The sequence below is a fragment of the Carcharhinus amblyrhynchos genome, chromosome 34 (assembly GCF_965287045.1).
Source record: "Carcharhinus amblyrhynchos chromosome 34, sCarAmb.v2.hapA, whole genome shotgun sequence".
In the NCBI taxonomy this organism is placed as follows: Eukaryota; Metazoa; Chordata; class Chondrichthyes; order Carcharhiniformes; family Carcharhinidae; genus Carcharhinus; species Carcharhinus amblyrhynchos.
This window is the reverse complement of record NC_137357.1, coordinates 1,513,300-1,531,315: the sequence shown is the minus strand read 5'-3', so window position 1 is coordinate 1,531,315 and position 18,016 is coordinate 1,513,300. Positions and strand designations below refer to the sequence as shown.

At 43.2% G+C, this 18,016-nt stretch overlaps 1 pseudogene; it reads left to right on the top strand.

Annotated features, from left to right (window-relative positions):
* Nucleotides 1-915: 915 nt before the first annotated feature.
* Nucleotides 916-13,139, top strand: LOC145361230 (Ig heavy chain C region-like; annotated as a pseudogene).
* Nucleotides 13,140-18,016: the final 4,877 nt, after the last annotated feature.

Sequence of the window (18,016 nt, the reverse complement as noted above, 5' to 3'; positions counted from 1 at the left end):
GAAAAGATTCAGAATGAGAGGGAAAGATTCAGAATGAGAGAGAAAGATTCAGAATGAGAGGGAAAGATTCAGAATGAGAGGGAAAGATTCAGAATGAGAGGGAAAGATTCAGAATGAGAGGGAAAGATTCAGAATGAGAGGGAAAGATTCAGAATGAGAGGGAAAGATTACGATTGGGAGTGAAAGATTAAGATTGAGATGGAAAGATTAAGATTGAGAGGGAAAGATTAAGACTGAGAGGAGAAAGATTAAGATTGAGAGGGAAAGATTAAGAATGAGAAAGACAGAGGGAGATTGAGAGGAGGCTGCAAACAGACAGAGAAAAGCAGGGCTGAGGTGGGAAAGAGACGCAGACACAAAGTGAAGAGGTTCATACTCACCAGCGCACATCTTTTCCCTCGGTGATCTCTCCAACTCCTTCCATTCCCTCTCCCATGGTGGGGGAGACAGATCCTGGGCCAGGGGCTTTGTGCTGGGTAAAGGGGAGGGGGGTTAAAATCTCAGAGCTGGAACTCCATGCTGCGCACACACACACACACTGACTCACTCACACAGACACACAGCTTACCTGATACTTACCCAGCCACGCGGAGACAGAGACAGAACAATGGAACCCCAGCCTTTTTATAACCTCCACACACACTGTCCACACCTCCCCAATCAAAGCCCATCCAACCACATCTCCTACACCTCACCTGGACACACCTCCTGCAGGTATGGCCCAGTCCAACACCAGCCTGTCTCTGAGTGTGTGGGGGGGTTGTGTGTGTGGGTTAGTGAGCACCAGGTAAATGGTTTATCCCAAGGCTCTCTCCCTCCGCCCCATCCCAGCTCCACATCACCAGCACTGGGAGCTGGGAGAAGACGGATTTAAAGTAACTCGCAGCTCTGCACTGCCAGGCAGGCCAGGTCTGAATGTGGACTGTACAACTTGCTCACCCAGGGCTCCATCGGCTACAGGTTTGTCCCCTTTACTGATTCCCGCAAAGTTGCCTTTCCCTTAAGTTGCTTGAAGTGTAACAATTTCTTGCAAAGTTATTTGTTGTCTCATTTACTAATTCCACTCCTGAATTACAATGTCATCTGTCTGTTGTTGTCTGTCCGGGTGTCTGAATGTGTGTGTGCCCTGAGCTTAATGACTCACCAGAGATCAGAGCTGCAGAAACCAGCCTTTTCATTGAAACATTACAAGCACTAGCTGGGGGAGGGGGAGGGAAAGAAGCAGAGTGAAGTTTCTGTCTGCTAAGTGCTGTAAATGTGTCTTTAACCAGCAGCTCTGCAGAGAGACAGATACAGGATTTGAAACTCACTGGGACCCAGAAGGATGTACGTGGCGTGAGAATTGGAAGAAACCAGGTTGTCTGGATACGGAAAGGTGGAAGGAAAATATCAAGTCAAATCACTGAAAGTACAAAGGCGTCCCGGAGGCTCCCTGAAACTGAGCTGTAAAACCAGCGGTTTAAATCTTGGCAGCTACTGGATGGACTGGATCCGGCAGGTTCCCGGAGAGGGGGCTGGAGTGTCTGGTTACCTACTATCGTTCATCCAGCACTAACTACTACACGCCATCAATTCAGGGTCGATTTACTGCGTCCACAGACACTTCAAGCAACATCTTCTCTTTGGAGATGACGAGCCTGAAGACTGGAGACACGGCCATCTATTACTGGGGATATCAGCATCTTCCATCATAACCTGAAGGTCAGGATCTGTTTTCAATGCAGTATGATCGAGGCTGGTCAGAAGCAAACTATAATGGTGTTTAAAATAAAGAGTAACACAGAAAGCATTTAACAGTAAAACTTCCCAAACTCACCGATACAACTGGTCAGCTTTTCACTGCCTTTATATTCATTGTAGTTTCAGCAATCCAACACACGATATATTACTCTTTTTAATATTTCTGATAGATTGTGTTATATAAACAGTTGCCTACATTTCCCATTCGAGCAAAACCAATGGTCCATTTAAAGTGAATGTTGAACAGCAGGACTGAACAGAGTGAGTGCAGTTTTTGTATGGGTGTGTGTCACTGTGATATTCTACGGGGGTCACAGTGCTGAGAAAAGCGCCATCCTCATACAGAAACCTCAGAAAAGGTCCTTGCTTACATTTGTGACCAATGCCATTGCCGAATGCCAAAGTACATGAGGGTTCAACAAAATAATACTTAGAAGCAGTATTTTTTTTATGATGTAAAATGCTTCAAGTTTATTGTTATTGATTTACATGCTGAATGTGCACAGAGAGTGTACAAGTTTCTAACCCCCTTTATCAATATCATGACCAGTCAAAACTGAAATATCTCACTGAGTCACCCTTAACGAGCTGGAAACAGGCTTTTGAAATAGCAGTGAAATTAACTGTCTGTATTTTACAGCTAACTGTCCGCCTCAGTACTGGTCATGCTGTGTCTCACTGTGATAGCTGGAGCTACACAGCAGTTACTGTCAGTACAAAAAACCCTCAGCACTGATTGATTGAAACTGGATCAGTGTCACTTTTAAATCCCAACTGTAATCACAGTACAATATTATTTATATCCAGCACTGACCACATGGCAAGAATAAACATGGAAAATCTTGCTAGTTACTCAATTATCGATGTGTGTTTTCAACAACATGTTCACGTGTAACTCTGTGAAATATAAAACATTAGGGTCATTTAGGAATGTCAAATGATATCCAAAGATCCAATTATAATCTAATGAACGTTCATTGTCTTTGCTTTTCCTTGGGTTTGTGGATATTTAAAGTAATGGTGATTTTGTGTCTATTCTGTGCAGGGACGGTTACTGTATGACACAGCCTACAGAATGTGACACTGTGATGCTTTCGACTACTGGGGACAAGGGACCATGGTGACGGTGACTACAGGTAAGAACCATCCACTTACTGAGTAACTGGTTTACATGTGTCTTTGTTTTATATTTTTATCTGTACTAATAATCCATTTGGTAACAGAAATGTGACTTTGGTGGATTCTCGGTTGAGAATTGTTACAATGTTTCCTGTGATTCTGCTGCGAAGGGGTTTTAGAATTCAGCTCTTTCTGGACAGTAGGTGCTGCTGAGGGATTCAATCCCAAATTGATGGGATTTTGTGTTTATCTGTTGAGGTTACTGTGTGGTTGGGTTACTTTAAAATCTAAATGTCTGTTAAACAATTCAGCGTTTCTGCAGCGTTGAATCTCGGTGACATCTAGTGGCTGCGGGTTGAACCATCTACTGCACCAGTGTTTGAAATTTAAACCAAAAAATTAAAATAATCTAGAATTTCTATATTTATCCAGTGAAAATGTTCCACTCACTCACAATGCTGGTGCTGCTGTGCAATATTTTCTGCTTATTCTAAACATTAATTCGTTTGGTGATGGGCGAATTGGCTGGAATTTATATTGAACATTTCTGTAAAAGTTACATTTGATTCTGTTGAAAGTGTTTGTAGAATTGTGCTGCTTCTGCATGAAGTGGGGTTCAGTCTGTCACTGATGCGTTTCTTTTTCTGTGGTGAGGAGATTATGTATCTGGGTGACTCTAAACACGTAACATTTGTGAATTAATTTAGTGTTTCTGCATTGTTTGAACTCAGTGACACTGAGCTGTTACACGCTTTGATTGAATATGAACATTCTGTGGGTTCGCAACTGTTTGATGCATGACTGCAGACAGAAATAAAGCAGGCTTTATTGTGTTTGTATGTTTAAAATCTTTACTGGTATCGGCTTACGCCACTCGTTCAGAACATAGTTTGTCACTGCATTTACAATTTGGGGTCCCTGCAATGTTTAATCTCGGTGACATTTGATGGCTGGAACTTTTACCTTCCAAATGTTTAAATATGGTGACATCTAATGGCTGCGGTTTGAACCATGGACTGCACAAGTGTTTGAAATGTAAACCAAAATTTAAATAAATCTAAAATTTCTACATTTATCCAGTGAAAATGTTCCACTCACTCACAATGCTGGTGCTGCTGTGTAATATTTTCTGCTTATTCTATACATTAATTGGAATTTATATTAAACATTTCTGTAAATGTTATACCTGATCCTGTTGAAAGTGTTTGTACGGTGTGACAGAGATACAGACAGATACAGAGAAAGAGCAGAGAGCCGGGGGAGAGGGCACAGAGCTGGAGGGAAGTGTAGAGAACCAGGTGGAAATACAGAGAGCCGGATAAAAGGGGAAAAGAGCCACTGTGACAGGCAGAGAGCCAGGGGAAAGGGCAAAGAGCTGGGGAAATGGGCAGAGAGCGGGTGATGGATGGGCAGAGTGAGGGGGTTCAGAATAGAGCTAGCACCACAATCAGCTCATCTGTAATCTCAGTGAATGTTGGAGGAGACTTCAGGGCCCGAATGGGAAACTCTAGGTATTAATGTGTGATCCTTCAATGAGTCAATGTTGGATTTATTTGAATTTATAATCACATTTCGAGTTTCCTGATCATTCAGTGAGTATTCATTCCGGACGTATTTTTGAAGCAAAGTCACTAATCTCTGGTTTGTGCAGTGAGAGGCAGTGAGTTGGAGAGAGGAAGGGGCACCAATCAGTTTGAACACAGGCAATTTCCAAAACTAGTGTGGAGATGCCGGAGTGAGGTTGGTGTGGGCACAGGAAGGATTCTCACAACACCAGGTTAAAGTCCAACAGGTTTATTTGGAATCACAAGCTGTTGGAGCTCCCTCATCAGGTGAGTGGATAGTCTGAATGAAGGGAGAACTTCTTTATCACAAAGTGTTGTTGTTTGAGAAATAAACAGCGGTTTGTCACACACTGCTGTTGTTGAGAAATAAATAGTTGCTGCAATAATGGGGAACATTTTTGCTGTTCTCTGTTAAGCCAATGAATGACACGTCATTGTGAGACTAACAGAATGTGTTTTTTTTTTCCTAATTTGATAGAAGTGGAGACAGGGATATGAGTTTCTACAGAGATGACAATTCCCAAATGATAGAAGTAACATCATCTCAAAGGCGGATGAAAGATTTCATCGGGAAATATTAGGGATAAGTTCATAATTCTAATCAGTGTTGGAGATAGAAACATAGAAAATAGAAGCTGCAGTAGGCCATTTGGCCCTTTGGGACTACTCCGCCATTCACTTTGGTCAGAGCTCATCACTATCCTGATCACACCTACTACCCATATCCCTTCATCCCTTTAACACCAAGAGCTATATCTAATATAGAAACCTATTTGTAACAATATGTTTGATGACTTAATAAATGCAAGTAAGAGTCTAACTTGTTCAATTGGCCATTCTTTGCCAGCGAAACAATCTCCGCCCAATCTCTACGGCCTGGTCTCCCCCTGTCAGCAACACAACTCCGACGGCTCCATCACCTTCTGATGTTTGGCGATGGATTACTCTCCAGATATCTACAAAGTGACCTGCAAGATAAATGGGCAAACGGTCCCCAGTGGGTTTAAGCCTTACCCATCAGTGAGAAACACAAAGGGAACCTACACCCTGAGCAGCCAGTGAACCATCAGCGACTCAGTGGGAGAATGTCCCAGAATTGACTGTGAGGTTCGACACATCAGCACAGTCAAGAGCATTGAAATACCATGTAAGTGTGGTGGAGCTTGTGTAAAACAGAAACACTGTGGTTAACATGTAGGGCCTTGGTTAGAACTCATTTCAATAGATGTGCATCTTCCGGCCCTCTGGATTGGTCCAGTTAGTGTCTATTGACTGCAAATGAGTTAGAACATAGAACATTACAGCACAGTACAGGCCCTTCGGCCCTCGATGTTGCGCCGACCAGTGGAACCAATCTAATGACCCTCTAACCTAAACAATTCCAATGTTATCCATACGCCTATCCACTGACCATTTGAACGCCCTTAAAGTTGGCGAGTCCACAACTGCTGCAGGCAGGGCATTCCACACCCTTACTACCTTCTGTTGACAAAAGTTTAATTGATCCACATCTTCTGCTGGAAATGAGTGATCTGTTTTTTTTCTCTGAAGGTTTTGATACTGGGGTCCCTCCAACTGTTATCCTCACCGTGAGTTCCAGTGAAGAAATCTCACACAGGAAATTCGCAATCATCGTTTGTTCAATCATCGATTCCCAGCCAGGGTCAATGGAAGTGGAGTGTCTGAAGAATGGGGAACCCACACATTCAGGAATTGTCACCTCTCCCCCTGTGAACTGAACGGGAACTTCTCGGCCAGCATCCAGCTGACAGTCTCCGCTGGGGAATGGTTCAGCAAAGCGGTCTATACCTGCCAGGTCACTCACCAAGGAAACACTCAGAGTCAGAACATCAGCGCATCTCAGGGTAAGAGACTCAAACAGAGGACAACATGTATCATTCTGATGTTCATCGGAATTAGGGATCTATTACAGTTGCTACAAAGCAGACAACAACTTCTAAGTTATTGTCATGTAGTTTGCTGCATTAGATGTCTTGAAGAAGGCTTATAGTGTGTTAGTGTTTATTAACAGGGGGTCTGAGTTTAAGAGCCGTGGGGTTATGCTGCAACTGTACAGGACCTTGGTGAGACCACATTTGGAATATTGTGTGCAGTTCTGGTCACCTCACTGTAAGAAGGATGTGGAAGCATTGGAGAGAGTGCAGAGGAGATTTACCAGGATGCTGCCTGGTTTGGAGGGTAGGTCTTATGAGAAAATGTTGAGGGAGCTGGGGCTTTTCTCTTTGGAGTGGAGGAGGATGAGAGGTGACCTAATAGAGGTTTATAAGATGATGAGGGGGAATTGATAGAGTGATGGTTCAGAGATTATTTCCTCGGGTGGATGTAGCTGTTACTAGGGGGGGCATTACTATAAGGTTGATGGTGGGAGATATAGGAGGGATGTCCGAGGTAGATTCTTCACTCAGAGAGTGGTTGGGGTGTGGAATGCACTGCCTGCTGTGATAGTGGAGTCGGACACTTTAGGAACTTTCAAGTGGTTATTGGATAGGCACATGGAGCACACCAGAATGATAGGGAGTGGGATAGACTGATCTTGGGATTGGACATAGCTCGGCACAACATTGAGGGCCGAAGGGCCTGTACTGTGCTGTAATGTTCTATGTTTGTATGTAAATGCATCACTGTGTCTATCTCCAGTGTAAGTGTACTAGTCAATATTTAGTATTCGGTGCATTAATGTTCTCCCCTGAACTAAACGACTCTGGGCCGATTGATATTTTTCTGGGGAGTTTGATGTGTTGATGAGTGAAAAGTGAACTGAAGGCGATGTTATTGGGTTTAGATCGAAGAAGAAGGGAGGAGCCTGATGTGGAGCATCACAAACCAGAAAACCAAAAAGACAAAGTAGATCAGTTGGGCCGAATGGCCTGATTCTGTGCTGTAAACTTTCTGAATCTCTCCACTCCGCCCCCCCCCGAGTTATTTGAGGAAACAATTGTGCTCACCTCTCCTCCAAGCTGCAAATCAAACATGGGAACAGTTAAAATCAGAAGCGAAGCACATTTCCCTGAGATCTAACCAGTGGTTTCATTGTCTCCAGAATTCTCCAGTTTATTGACATTTATTGTACATTTTCTGCAGACCCACATCCGCGGGAACCGGTCGTCTCTGTCCTCCTGCCCTCGGCAGAAGACGTCTCCGCTCAGAGTTTCGTCTCCCTCAGCTGCTTAGTGAGAGGTTTCTCCCCCCGAGAGATCTTCGTCAAGTGGACCATCAACGACAAGCCGGTGAATCCCGGCAACTACAGGAACACCGAGGTGGTGGCGGAGAACGGCGATAGCTCCTTCTTCATGTACAGCCTGTTATCCATTGCAGCAGGGGAATGGTCCAGCGGCGCTTCTTACTCCTGTGTGGTGGGACATGAAGCCATCCACTTGAAGATCAGCAACAAAACAGTTGACAAATCCAGCGGTAAACCCAGTTTTGTGAACATTTCCCTTGCACTGATGGACACGGTTAATTCATGTCAATGAGAGTCACTCACTTGCTTTAAAAACTACAATAAAAAGAATAAAAACATTTTCCTCTAACGATCAATGAAATACCCAATTGTTGAACTGGTTGTTTTTCAGTTTTACTTCCATATCTTTGATTCTGAGTCAGATATTTTCATGTCTGGGACCCAACATTGTTGACCCAGTGCTCCCAGCGGAGATAGACACTGGGTCAGGGATAGAATAGAGCACATTCATTACAGGATTCTGCAAAATATCTTCACTGACTCTCTTCCCACTGAGGGGGAAACAATCCCACATTTTTAACATGTCTGACACACAAACACAACATTTAGATCTCTGTGTCCCTGCTTCTCTCATTGACCACCTCTTTAAGCTGCTGCACCACACCCACTGGGAACTGAAGTGAGGGTCACACACAAAAAACCATGGAGAAATATTCCCCCCATCGGATTGAGGGAGAGTGAAATTGTTCACATCCTGGATTCCCACTAACCCAGCAGAGAGAGGGGAGGAGCAGGAGCTAATCCATGTCCCAAAACTTCCTCAATGAAAAGAGCAGGAATGACTGGGTTGGAGATGGCTGGATATAGGAGATTGTTTTAAATAATGGTCATTAGCATTGGGGCGTCCCTGGTAAGGTAAATGGATATGGTAGAACAATAATGTTTTTTTTTCTCTCTCTTTTTCATTCACAGGTTTTAAGTCGGTCCTCCTTGTTGTCCAACGAGGGGCATACACGCGATGGGTCGGACAAGGCTTGCTCTTGAATGTTCGAGAGTGGCCTAGTGCTTCATGTCGTTCGTGGGTGCTTAAAGTGGACCAGATTCTGGGCAACACGACAGCTCAGTGACTATCACTGTTTGCTGTGCAGACACATGGATTTGGGCCAGTGTCTGTGGGAGTTTGTGCATTCTCCCCGTGCTTGCGTGGGTTTTCTCCGAGTGGTCCGGTTTCTTCCCACACCCCAAAGATGTGCTATTAGGCTGATTGGAGGTAATAAATTGTCCCTAAAATAGTTTCCCTAAAGTAATGCCGTAAACAATAGATAAGGGCCATGGGTGGACGGGGAACTGGTAATGTTAAAATGGCGGCGCGGGCTCGTTGGGCCGAAGGGCCTGTTTCCCGGGCTGTTTCTTGTTCTTTATTCTTTCTTCTTTGTTCTATTCCTGTAACTGTCAAGACTCCTCATTAACGTTGTTATTGAATCTGTTCCTCCAACCTCCACTGACCACACATTCAAGAACTTACCCTCTCCCCCTCCCCCGTGTAAAGAAATTACCTGATACATTTCCTTCAAGCATTCACCATTTTGCCTTCAACTTCGGTACCCTAATGATTGATGTTTTTCTTTCCCCCTGGAAAACGACTTCGACTCTCCATTTTATCCACGACTCTCTTAATTTTGCAAAGTTCTATCAGATAACTAATCCTCCAAAGTTCAACTGAAATCGAACAATCTCTGTCCAAACTCTCCTCCCAGCTAATACCATCCAAAGCAGATAACTGGTAAAATGTTTTCTGTACCCTATCCAAATCCATCACATCCTTCCGTGTGCCAAACAGAACTGTACTCTGCGTTCCATATCTGATTAAAGTTCAAACTAGCTGCAAAATTCTTATACTCCAGACACCGACAGATAAAGGCTGGCATGATACGTATTTTCTTGGCCAAGTGCTCCTCTCCTGCTGCCACTTTCAGGAAATTGTTGGCTTGCAGTCCTGGATTCATCTTTTAATGTTTCTCAGAGTTCTGCCATTTCGAACTTCCAAAATGTACTTTGTTTAAAAGATGAATATTCACTTAGAAAGACATCAGTTAATTATGAATGTCCAGTATGGTTTTGTCAGATGGATGTCATGCCGAAGAATTTTGGTCGTTTTTTTTTGTGTGGACAAGGAAAGTTCAGTTCTCATAGTTTTGTGGAACTTTGCAAAATATTTGGCCAGCTCCGAGTTGTGAGATTGATTGAAAAGGCTAAACCAGGTGTAATTTGGAGAAACTTGGCGAGCTGGATTAGAAACTGGCTTAGTAATGGGACTCAAAGTATTATGGTATGAGACTGTTCGATGGACGGCATGCCGGTATCCAAAGTTATAATGATCAGCACTGGAACGTTTCTAGTTTATTATATTCATAAACAACATGGATAGTAATGTGGTACGGGAGAACAATTAACACGTTTGCAGATGACACTATGCTTTGGAGAGTGTTTATTGTTTAAAGGCTGATAATGATTGGATGGTAAGAATGGCAGAGCAGTGACAGATTGATTTCTCTCTGATAAGTGAGACAAGATCGCTGTTGGAGGAAAAACAAAATGAGGGAATGGCGAATGAGAGCTGGAATACTGTGTGCAATTCTGGTCACCTCACTCCCGGAAATATGTGGTAACACTGGAGGCTGTACAGAGGACATTTACCAGAATGCCGCCTGGGCTGGAACATTAGAACAAGTGACTTGGCATTGCTTGTTTTTTTCAAAAGGATTGAATTTAATTTTCTTTAAATTATTTATCTGAAAGGAAGCTCGCAGCTACAGCAGACAGTAACAGAGGGAAATGGTATGTTGGACTTAATAGCAAGAGGATTTGAGTCTAACAATGGGGATGTTTCATTAACATTGTGCAGGGCGTTTTTGAGGCCATGTCCTGAATTCTGTATCCTTACCTGAGGAACGATGCCCTTGATATAGAACATATAGAACATAGAACATAGAACATTACAGCGCAGAACAGGCCCTTTGGCCCACGATGTTGCGCCGACCAGTTACAAAAACAATGACCCACTAGCCTATACCAATCCCTTTTCGTCCATAAACCTATCCAGAGATCTCTTAAACGCCCCCAAACTAGACGCATTTACAACTGCAGCAGGCAGGGCATTCCAGTCCCTCACCACCCTCTGGGTAAAGAACCTACCCCTGACATCCGTCCTATAACTACCACCCCTTAATTTAAAGCTATGCCCCCTCGTGCTAGCTTTCTCCATCCGAGGAAAAAGGCTATCACTGTCCACCCTATCTAAACCTCTAATCATCTTATATGTTTCAATAAGATCCCCTCTTAGCCGCCTTCTTTCCAACGAAAACAACCCGAATACTCCTCGCTTTAAAGTACACACATTTCAAACCCTGCTCCGCCCCACCCCCACTATGCCGTGCCTTGCATTCCCCAACTATGCCCCCCTCACTTTCACCCCCTTTCCTCACTATCCCTCCCCCCCTCCGAATCAGTTTAAACCTCCCTGCATCGCCTTTGCAAATTTACCCCCCAGGATATTGATTCCCCTCTGTTCAGGTGCAGACCATCACTCTTATAGAGGTCCCACCTTCCCCAGAATGAGCCCCAATTGCTCAAGTACCTGAACCCCTCCCTCCTGCACCATCCCCTCAGCCACGAGTTCAAACTTTCCCTCTCTCTATTCCTCTCTAAACTATCCCGTGGCACAGGCAAGAGTCCAGATATAACTACTCTTTCTGACTTCGCCTTTAGTTTCCACCCCAACTCCATAAATCTTTGCTTAATATCCCCTTCCCTTAATCTCCCTATGTCATGTGTCCCCACATGAACTATAACTTGGGGTTGATCTCCCTCTCCCCTAAGAGTCCTGAATACTCTGTCCGATACATCCTGGACCCCAGCCCCTGGTAGGCAACACACCAGCCCTGAGTCCCTACCCTTACCTCCAACTCTCCTATCCGTCCCCATAACTGTGGAGTCCCCAATCACGAGGCCCAATCTCTTACCCCTAACCACCTGAGGCTTGCCAATAGGCTCACCCCCAGAGACCTGCTCCCTTTGGCTATCCCCAGTTGATTTCTCCTCAACTGTAGCATCCAGGACCGAAAACCTATTTTGGAGGGGAACAGCCCCAGGGGATTGTCCCCCCAACTGCTTCTTTCCCCTCTTCCTGGCAGTGACCCAAGACTTATTTCTAGGAGTGAGTAACTCCTTATAACTCCTATCTATGTCCTCCTCCAGTTCCCGAATTATGCGGAGCTCCTCTAATTCCACCTCCAGCTCCTTTACACGCTCCTCCAGAAACTGCAATCTATCACACTTCCTACAAGTAAAATCACCTGAAACACTGCTGGAGTCTCTCACTACATACATCCCACAGGAGATGCAGCTTACAGCCTGAACTGCCATCCCTGAATTAATTACAGGCAGAAAAATAAAAATATATAAAAAAAACTTCCTACACACTTATAATTAGGTTAGAGGAGGTGGAAGGGTGGGATTCTCTACCAGTGTAGAGAATCGGGTATCCCCTCTGCACTAATTTGTAGGGTTAGGGGAAAAAAAACCATATAGAGGGAGTACGGCGAAGGTTTACCAGGCTGATTCCTGGGGTGGCAGGTCTGTCATATGAGCAGATACTCCTCGGTGAGGACTGTTTTTATTGGTGGTTAGGAGAGTGAGAGGAGATTTGTAGAAACGCATAAAATTCCAACGGGATTGGACAGGGCAGAATCACAAAGAATGTTCCAATTGGTTGGATGTGGAAAACGGTTACGTAATTTTCAGAGAAAGGATGAAACTTTTAGAACTGAGGTGAGCTGAAAATAATCACCCAGAGCCTATGACGAGCCTATGAAATTCACAACGAGAAAAGTAGTCGGGCCCAACAGTTGTGTGTTTAGAATAATAAATTTGGTGTACCTCTTGATAAACAGCCGTGATCAAGATCATTGGGAGGATAGGTCCAAAACAGCAAATGGGCAAATCTTGCTTCTGTTTTCTATATTTCTCTGTTTAGAGCAAATAACTTTAAGGGAGGCATGGTTTAGGTGATAGGATTATAGAGGTATAGAGAGGATGAATAAAAAAACACCTGTTCCCTTGGTTGAAGGGCCAATAATGAAGGTGCATGCTTTTAGGATGAGGGGCACGAGATTCAGATGGGATTTGAGAAAAGGCAACTTCTTCACTCAAAATGTAATGTGAAATTAGAATAAACAGCCTGGGAAGGTAGGCAAGGTCATAACATTTCCAAGCTTAAAACGGATTTGAGTGGGCTTGAATTATTATAATATTCAAAAATATGGGATAAGTACAGAGAAATATGTTTACTTTAGTGATCGATATTTATGGAGCAGAAGTGGTCGACTGAAGGCCGTTTGTTCACTGAATGAATCTATGCCCCCAGTGTGACATTTTCTGATATATTTTCCCTTTGTGTTAATACAGGAATAGAGAAACTGGATGAGAAACCAGATCTGCACAATAATCGGTGATCAGTCCAGTGAGTTTTATTGATATATTTTATCATTCTGAAATGCAGAGATCTGTTGCAGCCACAATGAAAGGACGGCCGATTTGAAGCTGGTTGCTATGGAAACTATTACAATTCAGATATTTCATTCAAAAAGTGCTGGATCCGCGCAGCAGTGTTGGTCATACCAACACAGATTAGAATCCGGTTCAACCTGTAACGGTGCGCAGCGTTCATATTGGCAGACGCCACCAAATATTCCGCATCCGAACCTCTCCGCTGAAACAAAACAAAAGAGGAATTTTTTGGTCTGCATTTGTGGGTAATGAAATAGACGGTAGACATGAGAACATCAGCAATCCGAGGCGGTTTTGTTACGTGCAGATGAGGGCGGTTGTAATAATACAATCTTACAAAATTACCTTTCACCTTCATGTGCTAAACGAGCTTCCTCTGAATTTATCTTCATTATTCAAAAAAATTATTGCTGGTGACACTGAGTTATACATTCCTTTCACTTTATATTTAATATTTATTCGTTTGTACACCTGATTGGATTTATTAGTGACTTTCTTATAATAATGCACTATGATGTTAATTATGTGATAAGATTTGAAATCAAGTGTCAGTGAGGAGCAGTGAGGGAACTCCAGAACTTGAGCCCAAGAGGGAGAAGGTAAATTCACCTCGGATGAAGTGATGAGATTCGGCTGGTTATTTTTGGAGAGCAGAGTTCTGTGAAAATTTTGGGTCTGGTAACCCTTTAGGAGATAAAGATGTGAAGATCGTAGGTGTGTGTGTGTCGGGGTGGGGGGGATGGGGGCGGGTGATGCGGAGACGGGGGGACTATGACGGAGGACAAAAATAAAGCTAAAGAGCATTGTTGAATTTAAATCTAAATCATTCAACTTTCGGCACGAATAAAGCGGTGACATTTTTTGGATATTTGTGGTAGAAAGTTGTACAAAAAAAAGCGTTACAATGCAGAGTAGGAACAACCGTATTTTGGCAACCATAAGATATACTGACCTGCTTCTTCAGGAGTGTAGACGTAGACGTCTTGGACAACAATTTCCTGCACCAGCAGCAAGACACCAAATACGATGCACAGCACTTTCCCCATTTTCCAATGCGTTGCAATGAGATGACTTGAGTGTGGGAGTTCTTTATATTGAGAATTGTTAAATATTAAGCTGTTCGTTCACACAATGTGGGGATTGGCTCCAAGTTGCTTCTCACTAAAGAACAGCTCACAGACAAACAGTTCCTGTGATCTGAGATTAAACGTGTTCTCTTATGCAGGTTGCAGATCACAAACTTAAAAAAGAAATCGGGTAAATGATTCAACCGGACACTCATCATAAAATGCAAATAATTTGTAAGGTTAACTTGTACAGTGGTTACTTTGTCACTTATTTTCGTCATTGTTGTAGTGGTTGTTTAATCTTCCGCTCTCCAACATATTGTGTGTCTGTTGTGAGGAATCGTTTTGCTAAGACTTCGCTATTCACTGACAAACACACTGGAAAAGATTAAATACCCCGATAGTTTGTAAAATGTGCCATTTTTCTTTTTGCTGTGTTCCCTGCAACACTTTCTTTGTTATTTCATTAATGGCAGTTGTCGCATTGACAATGATTCTCTGTGGGATATTCAGAGTGTGTAAAAGGCGTTACATAAATTAAAGTCATCAGTTTTTATCATTCGTGCCTTGACATATCTCTAATTGTTCCATTCCCCCATTCTTGACTGCCCTGCCTACGTTCAGATTTCTTTTTTATTATTTTTCTATCTCCCTATTTTCCTGTGTTCCATAATATATGTTTTCTTCTTCCCTCACCCATGTCGCGACCTTACTCTGATATCAACTCTCTCTGTCCTCATCATGCAAAATTCTCTTTCAATCTAGATGTATCAATAATTCTGGATGCAGCAGTTGGTAATGTGTTGAATATTTGCCTCTGGTGCCTGGTGCCCTGCCGCTACCCTGCCTGTTGAACTTTAGCTAACTGTCAGAAATGAGCCCTCTTATTTGTGATCTGTGGGATCAGCTGTTTGTGTGAAAACAACACAAACTCCACACTATTGGCTTTGGATAATCTGCATTAATGACTTGTCGTTTTAATGCACCTTCAGTCGTTCCTTGATATCACGTGGACGGGTGTAAAATGGCTGAAGACTGGCATGCTAAACACTTGAAACTAATGTGAAACATCAAACCAACATTTCTGCCTGTAGATTATCTGCGATGATTTAGCCTCCTCCATTATATTCACATGCGGGCCTGTCACACCATTGTGGAGCCTCCTCCCCCAGATAGATGTTGAATTGCCAACCTGTACTCATCTTTGGGTGAGTCAGTTCTGCAAAACATAGATCGAATCTGGTGTCAGTGGCAATGATTTGCGTTGACATTTTAGACTTCCTTCACGGTCCTGCACCTGTTGTATTCTCCGTGTTGGGCCTTCAGTAGGATATTATTTCAAATTAGATTTCTCTGCTTTTGTTCACAACAGGCATTGACACTCTCTTCATTGAATCATTGATGCATTGTGGCATAGTTAATTGCACAATGAGCGATATCAGAGCAGATTGGGTTGCAAACTTTGCCTAAAATGTATCACTGATGGTTCAAAATATCTCGTGGAATCCTCGATGGATGTGTTGGTTCCATTATGGATCAATCACTTTTGACAGGTTGAACAGAGACGGTTTGAGGAATGTCAGGGGCTCAGGGAGATGGTAGGGGAAAGAGACGGAGGCTCTGGGGGTGAATTGTTTCCTCCTGCAGTGTTGGATTCCCTGTGGATCCTGATTGCAGCATTCCCAGTCTCTCTTTCTCCCTCTCACTGTAAAGCACTCAGGAAGGAGAGGGAGCCGCAATTCAAATTCCTGAGCCTGGGGGAAAGGCTTGTTCTCAGTGTCAGAGTCCTCCTTGTGTTTTTAGACAGGGCGCTGGCATTTGTGGATGTGGATGAAAAAAAATGTTCTGTCTAACTCGGGGGATGGAGGGGGATTTGTTCTTTCTACCTGTGGAATAATGCAGCCTCTGTGACTCGGCCGTACTTCAAGATCTAAATCTCAGGAGCACTTTTACATTCGCTGAATTCCCCAACAGGGTTGAAGTGACTGAATTCAACGGTTCAATAAAATGTGCAGCAGCCTCTTCAGAATGGGATTGTGGATTTTCTTGCCCCGCCCCCTCTCATTTTTTTTTGATTGTGATTATTATTTTGAAAGGTCTGACAGAAACTTAGAGAGAGAGCATTTCAATCCAGATTCTCCTTGAGATAGAAAACCAGAGCAGAAATCAGGTTATCGAGAGCCAGGAGCAGAGATGGTATATCGGACAGATACCGATCTGGGGAAGTGTGGAAGAGACGGAGAGGGAGAAACAGAGGGGGGCGGGGGGGAGGTGACTGATAGAAGTGGGAACGTCACTGGGGCCTCCTGTGTTTATTCACTGGCCTGTCTCTGGAGTAAAGCCTGTTCCCTTGGTTGAGGGGCCAATAATGAAGGCGCACTTTTCGGATGAGGGTCACGAGATTCAGATGGGATTTGAGAAAAGGCAACTTGTTCACTCAAAATGTATTGTGAAATTAGAATAAGCAGCTTGGGCAGGTAGGCAAGGTCAGAACATTTCCAAGCTTAAAACGGATTTGAATGTGCTTGAATGATTTTAATATTCAATAATATGGGATAAGTACAGAGAAATATGTTTACTTTACCATTAGTGATCGATATTTATGGAGCAAAATTAGTCGCCTGAAGGCAGTTTCTTCACTGAATGAATCTATGTCCTCAGTGTGACATTTTCTGATATATTTTCCCTTTGTGTTAATGCAGGAATATAGAAACCGGATGAGAAACAAGACCTGCACAATAATCGGTGATTAGTCCAGTGAGTTTTATTGATATATTTTATAATTCTGAAATGCGGAGATCTGTTGCAGCCACAATGAAAGGACGGCCGATTTGAAGCTGGTTGCTAAGGAAACTATTACAATTCAGATATTTCATTCAAAAAGTGCTGGATCCGCGCAGCAGTGTTGTTCATACCAACACAGATCAGAAACCAGTCGAACCCGGTCTGGTGCGCAGGGTTCATATTGGCAGACCCCACCAAACATTCCGCATCCGAACCATCCCTCTGAAACAAAACAAAAGAGGATTTTTTGGAATGCATTGATGGAGAATGAAATAGACGGTAGACATTAGAACATCCGTAATCCGAGGCGTTTTTGTTACTGATGAGGGCGGTTGTAAAAATACAATCTTGCAAAATTATCTTTCACCTTTATGTGCTAAACGAGCTTCCTCTGACATTTATCTTCATTATTCAGAAAAATCATTGCTGGTGACAGTGAGTTATAAACTCCCTTCACTTTATATTTAATATTTATTCGTTTGTACACCTGATTGGATTTATTAGCGACTTTCTTGTAGACATGCACTATGGAGTTAATTTTGGGATAAGATTTGAAATCAGCTATCAGTGAGGAGCAGTGAGGGAACTCCAGAACTTGAGCCCAAGAAGGAGAAGGGAAGTTCACCTTGGATGAAGTGATGAGATTTGTCTGATTCTTTTTGGAGAGCAGAGTTCTCTGAAAATTTTGGGCCTGGTATCCGTTTAGGAGATAAAGATGTGAAGATCGTGGAGGGGGGCGGGGGGTGCTCTGGGGCGAGGGGCAAGTCGGACGCTGGACTAAAAGAAAGCGAAAGAAAATTGTTGAATTTAAAACGAAATCGTTCAAATTTTGGCAGGAATAAAGCGGCGACATTTGCCAGATCTGAGAACCAAACAAGTGATGGACACTTGTGGTAGAAAGTTGCATAAAAAAAGATACAATACAGAGTAAGAACAACCGTATTTTGGTAACCATAAGATATACTGACTTG